Below are 12,614 nucleotides of genomic sequence, written 5' to 3' on the forward strand. Positions count from 1 at the left end.
TGTGCCACCATGGATGCGACCCACCATGGTGCAAGGATTAACATAACATGTGTATTTGTAAAGCTCACATTCACCCAGAGGTATCTTGGCACTGAAGAACAGATGTTTCTTGCTACCCAACTCAATAGAACCCATTTTATCGACCTCAGATGGATGAAAGGCTGAGTGGACCCACCAGGATTTGAACCTGTGATCATGAGGTCGAACACAGGTCTCTGCAGTAGAGGCATTAGTCCACTGAGCCAACAGACCCGGCTGAGATGGATTGACAGATGCGTCAGAAATTCTGAGGCATCTGTTGACTCAAAAGTCACACATTGCTGGAGTCGTGTCGCAAGCACCACACAACTCCAGCAATGCATGTTGAGGCCTATACTTATTATGCTGTGTCAAGCAGGCGTAAGGTTTTGGCGCAGTGGCGTTCTAGAAGTGGCGCAGTGAAATCTTGTAGATTTCACAGCACCACTTTTACGAGGCTTTCCTGCGTGGGAACACTCACCCAGCATACATTATACCTGTTGCAGGTATAATGTGACACAGGGCTTTACAATGTGAAGCATCTCCCTAGATGCGTCACGTTGTAAATTGGCTGCATTGTTTACGCCACCACTGCATCACAAAAGTGACGAAACGACAGCGCAAAAGTGTCGCAAGGGGCTTGTAAATCTATTGATTCAGTTTATTAAATCGCAGTGATGCCTTCGACCGTTTGTCGCAGAAGTGCTTCCTAGCTGTGCAAATATAGTGTCATAAATGTATCTGTCAAACCGATGCACCTTTATTTTTAACTTCAACGGGGGGATTCTTTTTGAGGGGATATTCAGGATACGATATTTTGTCAGATTGCCAAGTTTATATTTGATTTATATAAAGGAAATATACACTCATAAGGTGACACAACTACTTTGAATTGTACATGGCCAATTCTACAGAAATTGTAAATTTTCTTGCACGTTGTTCTCCCTTAATAGTCACTGCTACTTATAGTGTGCAGGGCGAATACTACTTATGAATAAGTGTTGTTAGTGTTGCAGAAAGCTTTTCTTTTAAATCTGCCCAAAAAACACTTTTATTGTAGAACAATTCCTTCGGAAGTAAATTTATGTTCAGTAGTGAGTTAAGTTATGTTTTGTGAATAATTCATCACCCATTAATGTTCACGAATGCATGTTCCCACCTCGAACACTAAACTTACCCTCACCAAAAATCTACTAAACCTGCAAACATTCCCTATGTATAGGTTTCATCTGCCATTGTAAATTCCCACATAGTTTTATCCTTTCAATCAGCATCTACCTTTTGCGATTACATCTGCATGGATTTATTTTCCAAAATATGTTTCAAGGCACGGGTAAGGAAGGCAATTGCCCAGGGCCACCACCTTCCAAGAGGAAACCTAGGATAATGACCATTCTCTCTATATCAACTCTAAATATCTTTTGCTTTCTTTTTTTTTGTCAAGTGTAATGTTATGAAATTTTGGAGCCACTAGAAGTACATATATTTCAACTAGTTTTCTTTGACCCCGTTTCTGAAAGATGGTGGGTATCATGCCAGCTCGAACTAGCAGAAAATAGCAAAAAATTGTAAGTCGTTCTGAACAGGGGCCCTGAATACATGTGTTTCCAGGGGCTCTAAAAATTCTTAAAATGACACTGGATTTGCCCCCCTAAGCTGAACACAGTTCTGCAACAAAGTTTGTAACTAATTGTTTCTATTTTATCTGCTTAAATAGTTAACTTTATTTATGATGCTTTTTAAAACAGCCAATAAATTAAGTAAAATATCTAACCCCAACAAAATATAATGTGCCACTAAATAGTACCTCATGTTATATGGTCTATTTCATTTTGTGGTGGCCAGTGTTGCTTTACACTACATGCTAAAAGAGCAAAATAGCACAAACTCGCAGTAGCTACGTTAGTGCTAAATAGCCCATGGGGCTAATAAATATCAACAATATAGTTTTTTTATATAAGCTCTTGGACTCTAAGAATATAGGGGCATATTTACAATAAACTGGCGGGGTGCATTGTTGCTCCAAAATTGCTAATCCCAAGCTCCGTCGGTTTAAAAATGCAGGTATGCACCGTTTTCATAAGTATTCGACACACCCCTGCATTTCCCCTAGTGCTGGGTCTAAATTTAGCTGCCTAGCACCAACACAGTCACCCTTGCACTATGGTGCAAGGGTGTCTGTGTTGAGGGGAAGATTGTTTATGTGCAGAAAGGAGTTCCTTCCTGCACATAAACAATCCATAATGGTGATTTATAACTTCTATGTGTGCTGCTTTGTGCAGTACACATAGAAGTTGCAACTCAACATTTCTAAATGATTGTTTATGTGCAGGAAGGGAAACCTTCCTGTACATAAACAATTACTAATGGCAATTTGCTGTTTCTATGTGTGCCGCATAATGCAGCACATATGTATGCTGCATAATGCAGCACATATAAACGAGGAAAAATAAATAATTTCTCCTCGTTTCGCCAGGTTAAGACCTGGTTTTCCCTGGTCTTATTTTGGGCGCTGCCCCATATTTATGTCACCCTTGTAAATAGGGGGTATCGTCAAAACCAATGGGTGGTGCGGCAGAACCCCCACCGCAACACCCATTGCCAGCCCCTTTCACGCTAAGTGCTGCGTAAAAAGTGACGTTCTGGTGGCAATAAGCCCTTGTAAATCTACCCGTAATGTATTCTACTTTCTTTTATGACTTATACGGTGCTGGAATAGAGTAGACACCAGCTAGGTTCTAGACCTGAAACGTATTCTCACTCTGGTACTTGGTTCTGAGCTGGCTCCCATAAATTCTCTTTATGGTGTTCAAGTGCATGGTGCAGACATCATGACATGTGTCGTAGCACACACACACACACACACACAAAACTGTGGTGCCTGCTGTACCCAGCTTATTTGCAGTGAGGGCCACTGGTATGTGTGATGGATCAATTTTTTAAGTGGGGTGCTGCCATCAATGTTACATCACTGAAGTCATAGCGATGGCAAAAAATGCAAGCATGTCACAAGGAACAAATGTGCCAAATGAGCTACGTCCATTCAGCAAAAGAGTGTGAAGTAGTTGGTGGTGCATTTTGGAGCACTCTGTCACAAATGTATTACTAAAGCATGGAGTGGTAATGCTCTGTCATTTAAAGATACCACATTTTAAAAATGAAATGGCCACTACAGGTGCACAAACATACATTTTTCATAAAAATATATAGCACACAAATGATTAATTGAAATTGGGTTTCAGTGATCACTGAGTATCACCAAGTACAGAGTCTTGATTGGCTTTGGTCCTAATAAAATCTGTGTTTCCATCACAATTCAGAGTTACAAAAAGTGCTTCATTTGTGCTTTCCTAACTGTTCATAGATTTTGAAGTATTTGCAGAGTACATGTACAGGTATGTAAAGTTTGTTGCTTGTAAAAATAATGACTCCCTACAGCCTTTCCATTCTCACTCCCTTTGCCGAAGGAAGATTGTCATATTGTGCACTTTTAAAAATCTTCTCATTTTGCAGACAGAGAAGGTACACTTCAATCTCAGCGTTAAACGAATGAGCAACAATTTCTCAAAACACAGATCCTGACAAGATAAAAGCAAAATGTAAGTCATCTATTTTGCTCGCTCACATTCTGAACTCCGGCATGATAATTATGGAGATGCTGCAGCATCCCCATCTCACCTACTTCCAAAACCTATAGAGAATGGTGCATTTGGAGACTCTTTTTCTACAGACAATAGGCCCAAGTTTCTAATAACTTATTTCATGTATTCCCTTTGTCACCATTGAGTCATGGCTAGAAATAGGTGTCAGATGTCAAAATGGTGCCCAGCTGGACATTGCCTCCTCTTGTCTACAAGCTCAGCAACCAGTCAGAAAAAACAAAGATGCATTGTCTCTGTTAGTTCACACATCAACCAAAAGATATTAATCCAAGACTAGATGCATTTTACTCCCTTAAACTATGTATATATGTAAGGTGTTTTCGTCTATGTGTGTTATTACACCAATAATGACCACTGACACACACAAATAACTGAATTATTTTTTTGCCACACATTATTGAGTTTAAACACTACCCAAGTGAATGGTAACTATATCACCAACCGTAGAAGAATGGAAAATGTAGTTAGAACTTGCAACAATTTAAACGTATGGCTTTAAAGGATACATGCAGCTGTTTTCTGTCTGTCCATAACACACAGATATATTTTACCAGGATTGGAACTTTTGACTAGCAGGTTAACCAAGGATCTATGCATGAAAATTATCAACACGTCGAGCTATCATCTTTCATTTGAATTATGAACTGTATGATACGCATGACACTCTAAAGCAGGTACATTAGCATTCTAAAGTATTTTTGACAATTCAGACCTGTTAATAGCTTTATACACATTTCTCTTCTGCAATAGCATTAACATTTTGAGCTATTTTACCATTTTAAAATCCTGAGAATTGGGGAGTGGCTTAGCAGGGAATTGTATAGGATGTGTCTCGCCTGCTCACTGGTCCCTCGTGTACTCTCCAGCATCATCGACAGCACCGGGGCTATCGCCAAAGCCTGCAAAAGCTAGTGGAATGTTAGTGCACCCCCTCTGCAGCCTGCAAGGGGGTCATTTTGCTCTGCCACCATGGGCCCGGTGACAGCAAAGCAGAGGCCTGCTGCAGCTCACCCTTCACCTTCCTGCCATATTAACCGGCCAGCGCCACACTCTGTGGCGCTTGCAGGGAGATCCAGCATGCTTTATTCAGGCATATCACTAAAGACTCGCAGGTAGCAGAGAGACAAACAAGTGGGGAGCCCGGGACTTGAAAGTCCCTGCATCCTGCAGCGGAGCTGGGGTGCCTTCACAGGTCCCATCTGGGAGGCCATTTCCCACCTTGCTGCTGGTACACATGGGTACCATGAAGCCCTGGGATGGAGGATCGAGCCCTGTGGAGGGGGGCTAGCAAGTTGCACCTGCAGTGAGTGAGGCCCTATCAACAGCTGATGCAGCAAAGGCACGGAGTGCTGGTGTTCCGCATCTTAGGCCAACCTCCTCCCGGCACAGACTACAGTGATCTCATGGACTGTGTCGGGGTGGCAGTGCAGCCATATTGCCATTGCTTCAGAGGACCTTCCCTGTCCCTAGTGGTGCTGAAGGAGGGGCCCAGTGACAGCCCTGGTGATGAGCACTCAGTGTTACATCGGCGTTGGAGGGGCCTCCTGATACGAGTACCCAAGTGACATGACCATGTGACCTGCAGCTGCTATCAAGGAAATAGAAATACGTATTTCATATATCCTTAAATCTTCAGGAATCTAATGTACTGACTGCCATACTTTCAGCGCAGATAACAGCAACATAACAATGGGGAATGCAGATGTCCTTTTCAATCTTGGAAACCCCATCAGATAACTATTTTCAGATATACTCTGTAAATTATATTTAAGTAGCTAAGCTCAAGCACGTTACTGCCTTGTCTACAGAATGCTTTTCAGTATTCTTTTCTTGTGTCTTTATGCAGGAGAGATTCCCACAAAGCCATAGAGGAGATGAGGAGATGCCGACCGAGAACTCAATGCCAGGAAACAGGAACCAATGGTGCTTTGCGACCCGGAAGCAGGTGAGTGACACAGGACGAGAAGGAGACGTTTGCATGAGCTAGGACATGAAGCGCTCCTTCCGTCCCGACATGTCCTTTTGTCCATGCGCGGCTCCACCACTGCTGCAACTAGCGGCCTGGGCAGAGCATTCTCGGCAGTACACCCTCCCCAACATTGCCCCTAACTGGTTTGGGCTTCCATGGATATCGTCTATGAAAATGACGTACCAATCCCGGGGCATGGACATGTCCCACAGGTTCCCAAGTGCAATCCTCAGGTCCATAACCCTTCCAATGTACCAGAGACTTTAGTCTACCCCGTAACCATCTAGAATCCACAATAGCGCCTACTTCATATTCCTGTTCGTCTTCCACAATGACAGGAGCAGGATGGACTGGCAACACAGTTCCCTGTGCAACAGGCTTCAGTAGTGAAAAGTGAAAGACGAGGTGTATCTTTCGAGACATAGGGAGTTAAAGTTTCATGGCTACAGGTTTTATTATCTTTATGATTTTATAGGGACCTATAAAACAAGGTTTGAATTTCCTAGCCCCCTTTATTGTGATGTGGTAAGTAGAAAACCAGTCCATGACCCCAATAGCATATGCAGGACTAGGGCAGCGATGAAGATCTGCATTCTTCTTGTACTCAGCCTTGGCTTTGTCTAGGTTGACCGTGGCAGCTTTTTGTATCTCATGTATCTGTTTAACAAACTCTAGCACAGCAGGAGCCGTTGTGGAGACAGTAGAAAGTGGTAACAAAAAACATGGATGAAAACTGTATGAACAGAAAAAGGGAGAACAGACTGTAGAGCAGTTTATACTGTTGTTAATAGAAAATTCAGCTGCCCAAAGATATGTGTCCCAATCAGAGGTGGATTGTAATAACTGACACCTTAAATGCTGCTCTAAGCACTGATTGACCCTTCCTGTCGGTCCATAAGTTTGTGGATGATGTCCTGAGGAAAAACGCAGATTGACTCCTAAAAGTTTGCCCAACCCCTTCCAGAACTTGGAAATTAACTGAGGAACACATCTGAAACCATTACAGAAGGAAGCCCACGTAATCTAACTATGTGTTGTATAAATAACAAGGCTATGAGATGTAGGGAGGAATTTCAATGATATAAAGTGGGACATTTTTGTTAACATGTCCACCACTCCCAGTACAACTGAGTTTTCTTGTGTGGTTTTGGGTATTCCACTATAAAATCCATTGAAATTGAATGTCAGGGACTAGGAGGAGTAGGCATGGGAACCAATAGACTAGCAGGTACTTGATGTGAACTCTTGCTCTGTGTGCATATGTAGCATTTCTTTATGTAGTACTTTATATCTATTGCCAAAGAAGGCCACCCAAAGTGCCGTCTCACAAGTTCTACAGTTTTCTTATATCCAGGATGGCCTGTGAGTAAATGAGCATGACTCCATTCTAATGCCTGTCTTTGTTATTCTGCTGTTGGAAGCACTAACCCCCCTTATTATTTCTTTTTCCCTAGATGTTTTGTCTCCCATGCTTTTACCTCCTCTGTGTATTGTGCTGCTAACACCTTCTGAATGAAATCCTCTTTCAAACATACCACCCCAAGTATACATTCAGTGGCAATAATGGGAGGGGGTTCCCATTCCTGTTCCTCAATCTCATAACCCAATCTAGATAAGGCATCTGCCTTTCCATGTTTCTTTCCCAGGTGAAATTGTATGACAAGATCAAATTTGCTAAAAAACAAAGTCCACCTCAATTGTCTCATAGACAGGGCTCTTGCAGACTTCAGAAATAACAGATTTTTACGGTCAGTGAGGACAGGAACCCTATGTAAGGCTTCCGGCAAGTATTGGCGCCATTTCTCAAAAGTTCTTTTTATGGCTGACAATTCTTTGTCTCCCACTGAATAGTTTTGCTCTACGGTATTCAGCTTGTGTGAATAGAAAGCCACTGGATGTAAGCATCCTGTGGTTGTATCTCTCTGAGTCAGAACTTCCCCTGTAGCCAGCTGGAGAGCATCAGCCTCTACTGTAAATGGTTGAGAAGGGTTTGGATGTTTTAGTCTGAAACTTTGAGTAAAGACTTCCCTGAGTTTGTTGAAGGATGTTTCTGCTTCTGGAGACCAAAAGAATGTTACCCCTTTCTTAAGAATTTTAGATATAGGGGAGGCTAGTACTGAATAATTCACTATGAATCATCTATAGAAGTTTGCAAACCCTATGAAACTCTATACCTCCTTCACTGTTCTAGGGGATTGCCGTCATGTGATTTCTGAAACTTTGTGGGGATCCATACCCACGCCATCCAGAGATAGGATAAACACTAAAAAGGCCACTTGCTGTGTGCGAAATTCACATTTCACCGGTTTTACGAACAAATTATTTTCCTTAAGTTTCATCAGTACTGCCCGTACATGGGTGTCATGCTCCTCTATTGAGGATGAGTAAACCAAAATGTCATTGATGTAAGCTACAAAAACAGCAGTTGATGGACAGAATGCAGAACAATGTCATACATTCACCCCAGTACAGAGATCTGGGCCTAAATCCATCGTTTTTTTGCTCACCATGCCATTCCAGTTTGAACCCAGCCATATGCAAACCAGTCTTGACACTGTACCTCATGGGAACAGTCCAGCCCGAACTGCCAAGCCAGGTCCTCCCTGGACTGGAAACAAGCATCCTAGGACCGGTTTTGGGGTTTCACCCCTCTTCAGCCAGGATAGCTTGATTCCAGTGGCATGGAGAGCAGGGGACCCACCTCTTGGCATACCCTTCCCACTCGGGGTGACAAATGCAAAAACTTTTTGCGATCGATGTAAGCTACGACATATACGTCCAACATTTCTCTAAGAACTTCATTTATTAAGAATTGAAATGCTGCCAGAGCATTGCATAAGCCAAAGGGCATTACTAAGTACTCAAATTCAAATTCTAAGTTACTTTATTCGATGAATGCAATATTAAACATAAAAGTTACAGACATACATCACAGATAAAAGTTCTTTAAAAAAAGACAATTCATATCAGCAATTGGTCAATTTCCTTGTTCTCAGAGACGCACATAAAAATGAGGCAACGCTAAAACAGATTAAAGGATCAGACAACATTCGTGAAAAGTGTAACTCAGGGCGACATTGTCTAAAATCTAACTTGCGTAAAAGAGGAATTGAAAACCTTTTACGGTGGTTACAATAAAATTTACAAAAGAAGAGGATGTGCAAATCAGTTTGTAGCGAGAAATCATCTCAAGGGCTCTCATAGGCCAAATTTGGTTCGGAAGGCAGTCTTTCATTCCTCCCCCTGCTGTACTCATACCAGGTAATATGTCACTCACAAATCTAGCTTGGTAAAGATCTTAGCCTGCTTTACTTGATCCACCAGAGATGAACTCAAGGGTAATGGATACCTGTTCTTTATTGATTTCTCATTCAGGGCTCTGTAGCAACACTGAAGACCCCCTTCCCGCTTTGGGATAGAAAAAGAGGAGTAAGGCAGGAGATCTAGACAGGCCGATGAATCCAATGGGTAGCATCTCATCTAGGCATTCCCTGTGATATATATTCTCTTTTTCAGCAAGTGCATAAATACGGCTGCACGGAATTTGAGCTCCAGGAATTAAATCAATCCTACGGTCATATGGCCTGTGTGGAGGAAGAACAGTGACCTGTTGTTAGTGGAACACTTCCGCCAAATCATTATAGCAGGAAGGGAGTTGTGGCCCCTCGTTTTCACATGCTCCAACTATTTTAGGTTGTCTCGATTTTTTGTCTATACAATGGTCATTGCAAAAAGCGGAATGAAAGGCTATTGACTTCTTTCTCCAATCTAACCTAGGATTGTGTTGAGTTAGCCAAGGTATGCCCAATATGGCTGGAAATTGCGGGGACGAAATTAAATTAAAAAAAATGATTTCAGTATGAAAGTCATCAATCTGAAGTGTCAAGGTACCAGTAGAATGTGTGACTGGACTGGACTTAATAACACTGCCATCAATTGTCTTAGCTTCTTCTGCAGCACCTTTTTGTTCATTAGGTATTTTCATGTACCTGGCCCATTGTAGGTCCATGAAATTTCTGTGGCACCAGAACCCAACATGATTTGTACTTGAATGGACTGATTCTCCCAAATTAAACATGACGCAGCAAAAAAATGAGAGCTAGTCAGTCCTGAGTCATTCTGAGGGATATGTTGGGAGACTATCAACCCTGACCCACCCGAAGCCCTTGCCCCAGTCTATGGTCCAATTTCAGCACAAGATTTATGAGAGCGCCACAGGTGTCTGTTGGATTCAGCACTTGAGCCAAAGAATCCTTCAGTTCATCCTTAAGTTCCTTATAAAATGAGGCACTATGTTTGGCCTTAGGCCATCCAGCCTCTGCCACTAAGCGATTGAACTCTGCTGTTTATGTCATTAAATCTTTGGTCGCCTCTTTAAGGTTTATCAGCTCTGAATCAACAGACTGGATAAAGGAAGGTCTATCAAACAGTTTCTTTAACTCATCTTTAAAGGAGTTATAGTCATAAAGGAGCGGATCCTTACAATCAACCAATGATATGGACCAAGTCGCTGCCACGCCCCCCAGATATGAAAGCAAAAACACCACCTTTGCTTGCTCGGTGGGAAAGCAGGCTGCCTTACACACAAAGTGCAACTGACATTGGCTAATGAAGGAAGCAAACCATGATGGATCTCCCATAAACCTTACGGAAGGGGTTAAAGGTGAATAAGGAGGGGTAGTGACCTGTATAACTTGATTCTCTGAGACAGAGGAGGTGGAGTAAGGAGACAAGACATCCCCTGTGGCCCCCAGTGCTGACCCTGTGGAGGTGGTTTGTCTAGTATCTCTTTGTAACGTATCGACTCAATGTGAGTGCTTGTGTCTCCTTTAGTAAATTACCTATCATGTGCGCCAGATCAGCGAGTGTAATTTGATGCTCTTCCATTTCATTCCGGTGGAAAATCAATGTGGGCTTCACGTTCTATCAAGGCTCACCAGAGGCTTCCATAAGAACGAGAGGCAAGAGACTGAAGAGTAGTTCTCCACTTCCCGCTACCAACTAGTCCACCCAACAACGTTAAAGCGAACCACTGTACAGGGGGAAGAGAGGAAACAAAGGAAGGAACAAATAGAAGAAGGGTCTTCGGTATGACCTGGATTGCCAAGTTTCATCACTGGACAGGTACGTGACCCTGTAAACAAGGAATCATAGTAAGACTCTATTTAAGATAGAGAGAAACAAGTTTGCAAAACAGTATCTAATACATATGTCAGTATTCTATACCTGATGCTTTCCCCTCTTCCACTTGTATCTAAAATAAATGTTTCAGGAATCAATGAGTAATTCTGCATGGGAAACAGCAAACACAAAATATCACAATGTGTACCTCATCCCTTGTGTGCAATGTAGAGATAGGTATGTAAGGTGCTCACCCTGAATAGGAACATAGAAAAAAGAAATGTAGCCCAAAAATGATAGCCTAGTCATAAACCCATAGGGAAGTTTTTAGTAAGCAAGACATAAAAATGTGCATGCTAACGTATTTCATATCCCCTTAAATCTTCAGGAATCTAATCGACTGACTGCCATGCTTCAGCGCAGACAACAGCAAAATAACAATGAGGAATGCAGATGTCCATTTCAATCACGGAAACCCCATCAGATAAGTATTTTCAGACATACTCTGTAACTGATATTTAAGCAGGTAAGCTCAAGTGTGTTACCTCCTTGTCTAGGTAATGCATTTCAGTATTCTTTTCTTGTGTCTTTATGCAGGAGAGATTCCAGCAGAGCCTCAGAGAAGATGAGGAGATGCCGACTGGGAACTTGACGCCAGGAAACAGGAACCAATGGTGCCGTGTGACCCGGTAGCAGGTGAGTGACACCTGACGCGAAAGGAGATGCTCACAGGAGCTAGAACGCGAAGCTTTCCTTCCGTCCTGACGCGTCCTTTTGTCCGTGCGCGGCTCTGCCCCTGCTGCAACTAAGGGTCTAGGTGGAGCATTCTCGACAGCTGCTTTACTGCTACGACTTAGTCCTCAGCAGAGCAGCCACCAGTGAGCACATCTCAGCCTTGGACAGACACTACAGGCGGGGAGTGTGATTTTGGGTGGACAGCAGCCTACTGCAGTGCCTCTGCAGCCCAGCCCACTAAGCCTGGTGGGTGCATTGGCGTGACTCTGGGGGCCAAAACTACTCAAGGGCCAACTGATTTTGCATTTGTCTGGGGGATACAAGGTACTTTACACAGAGACTGGTGCTTGCACTGTGACCCCCCAAACTGCTAATCCTTTGAAGGGGTCCTAAAATCATTGCGTGAGTGTGCCCCATCCCAGGCCCTTATTCTTGCCTTCGGCCACCTACACAAGGGGGAAGCACATGGCCCCAAGGTACTGTAGTGGGCACCGCATTTGTAACCACCTCTCATGTGAAATTGACTGAGGCCTCTCTGAAATACCACCTACCAGCCTCATGGCCACAATGTCTGACCAAGGCCTTCCCCGTAGCCATTGATTGTGACAATGTGTGCTCGTCCTTGGCCCTCTAAGTGCAATAGATCCTAAGCTGGACTATTCAGCACCCTGATGCCAACAGCGCCCACTACCAGCCTCTCTGTCACACAGGTATAATCTGTCAACATCTGGGGGCCTACACAGGGAAGTGAGTGGTGATAGGTAACCAGGAGTACATCTTTGCTTTGGGGACTTGACGGTGCGGGGCGTGGGCCGCTAAACTCCTGCCCCTAGCTGTCTGACGACTTAGCTGCAAGTAAGATATGGTCTTGCCCCCTATCATAACATGTGATCTGGACAAATTGCAGGCCCTTTGCCCTGTGGAGGGGTGGGAGCAACGCGCTACGTGAACTTAACCTCCTCACACCTGAACTACCATTCTCAGCAACTAGGCCACGCCCTAAATTCACAAAGGACATTCCAGTGACCTCACTATGGAACAAGCCCCTGTTTGCGGACCCTAAATTGCTGAACCACTCCCAGGTGCTACCAAATGGACCATCACCCTCA

Source organism: Triturus cristatus, chromosome 8 (assembly GCF_964204655.1).
Source record: "Triturus cristatus chromosome 8, aTriCri1.1, whole genome shotgun sequence".
Classification (NCBI taxonomy): Eukaryota; Metazoa; Chordata; class Amphibia; order Caudata; family Salamandridae; genus Triturus; species Triturus cristatus.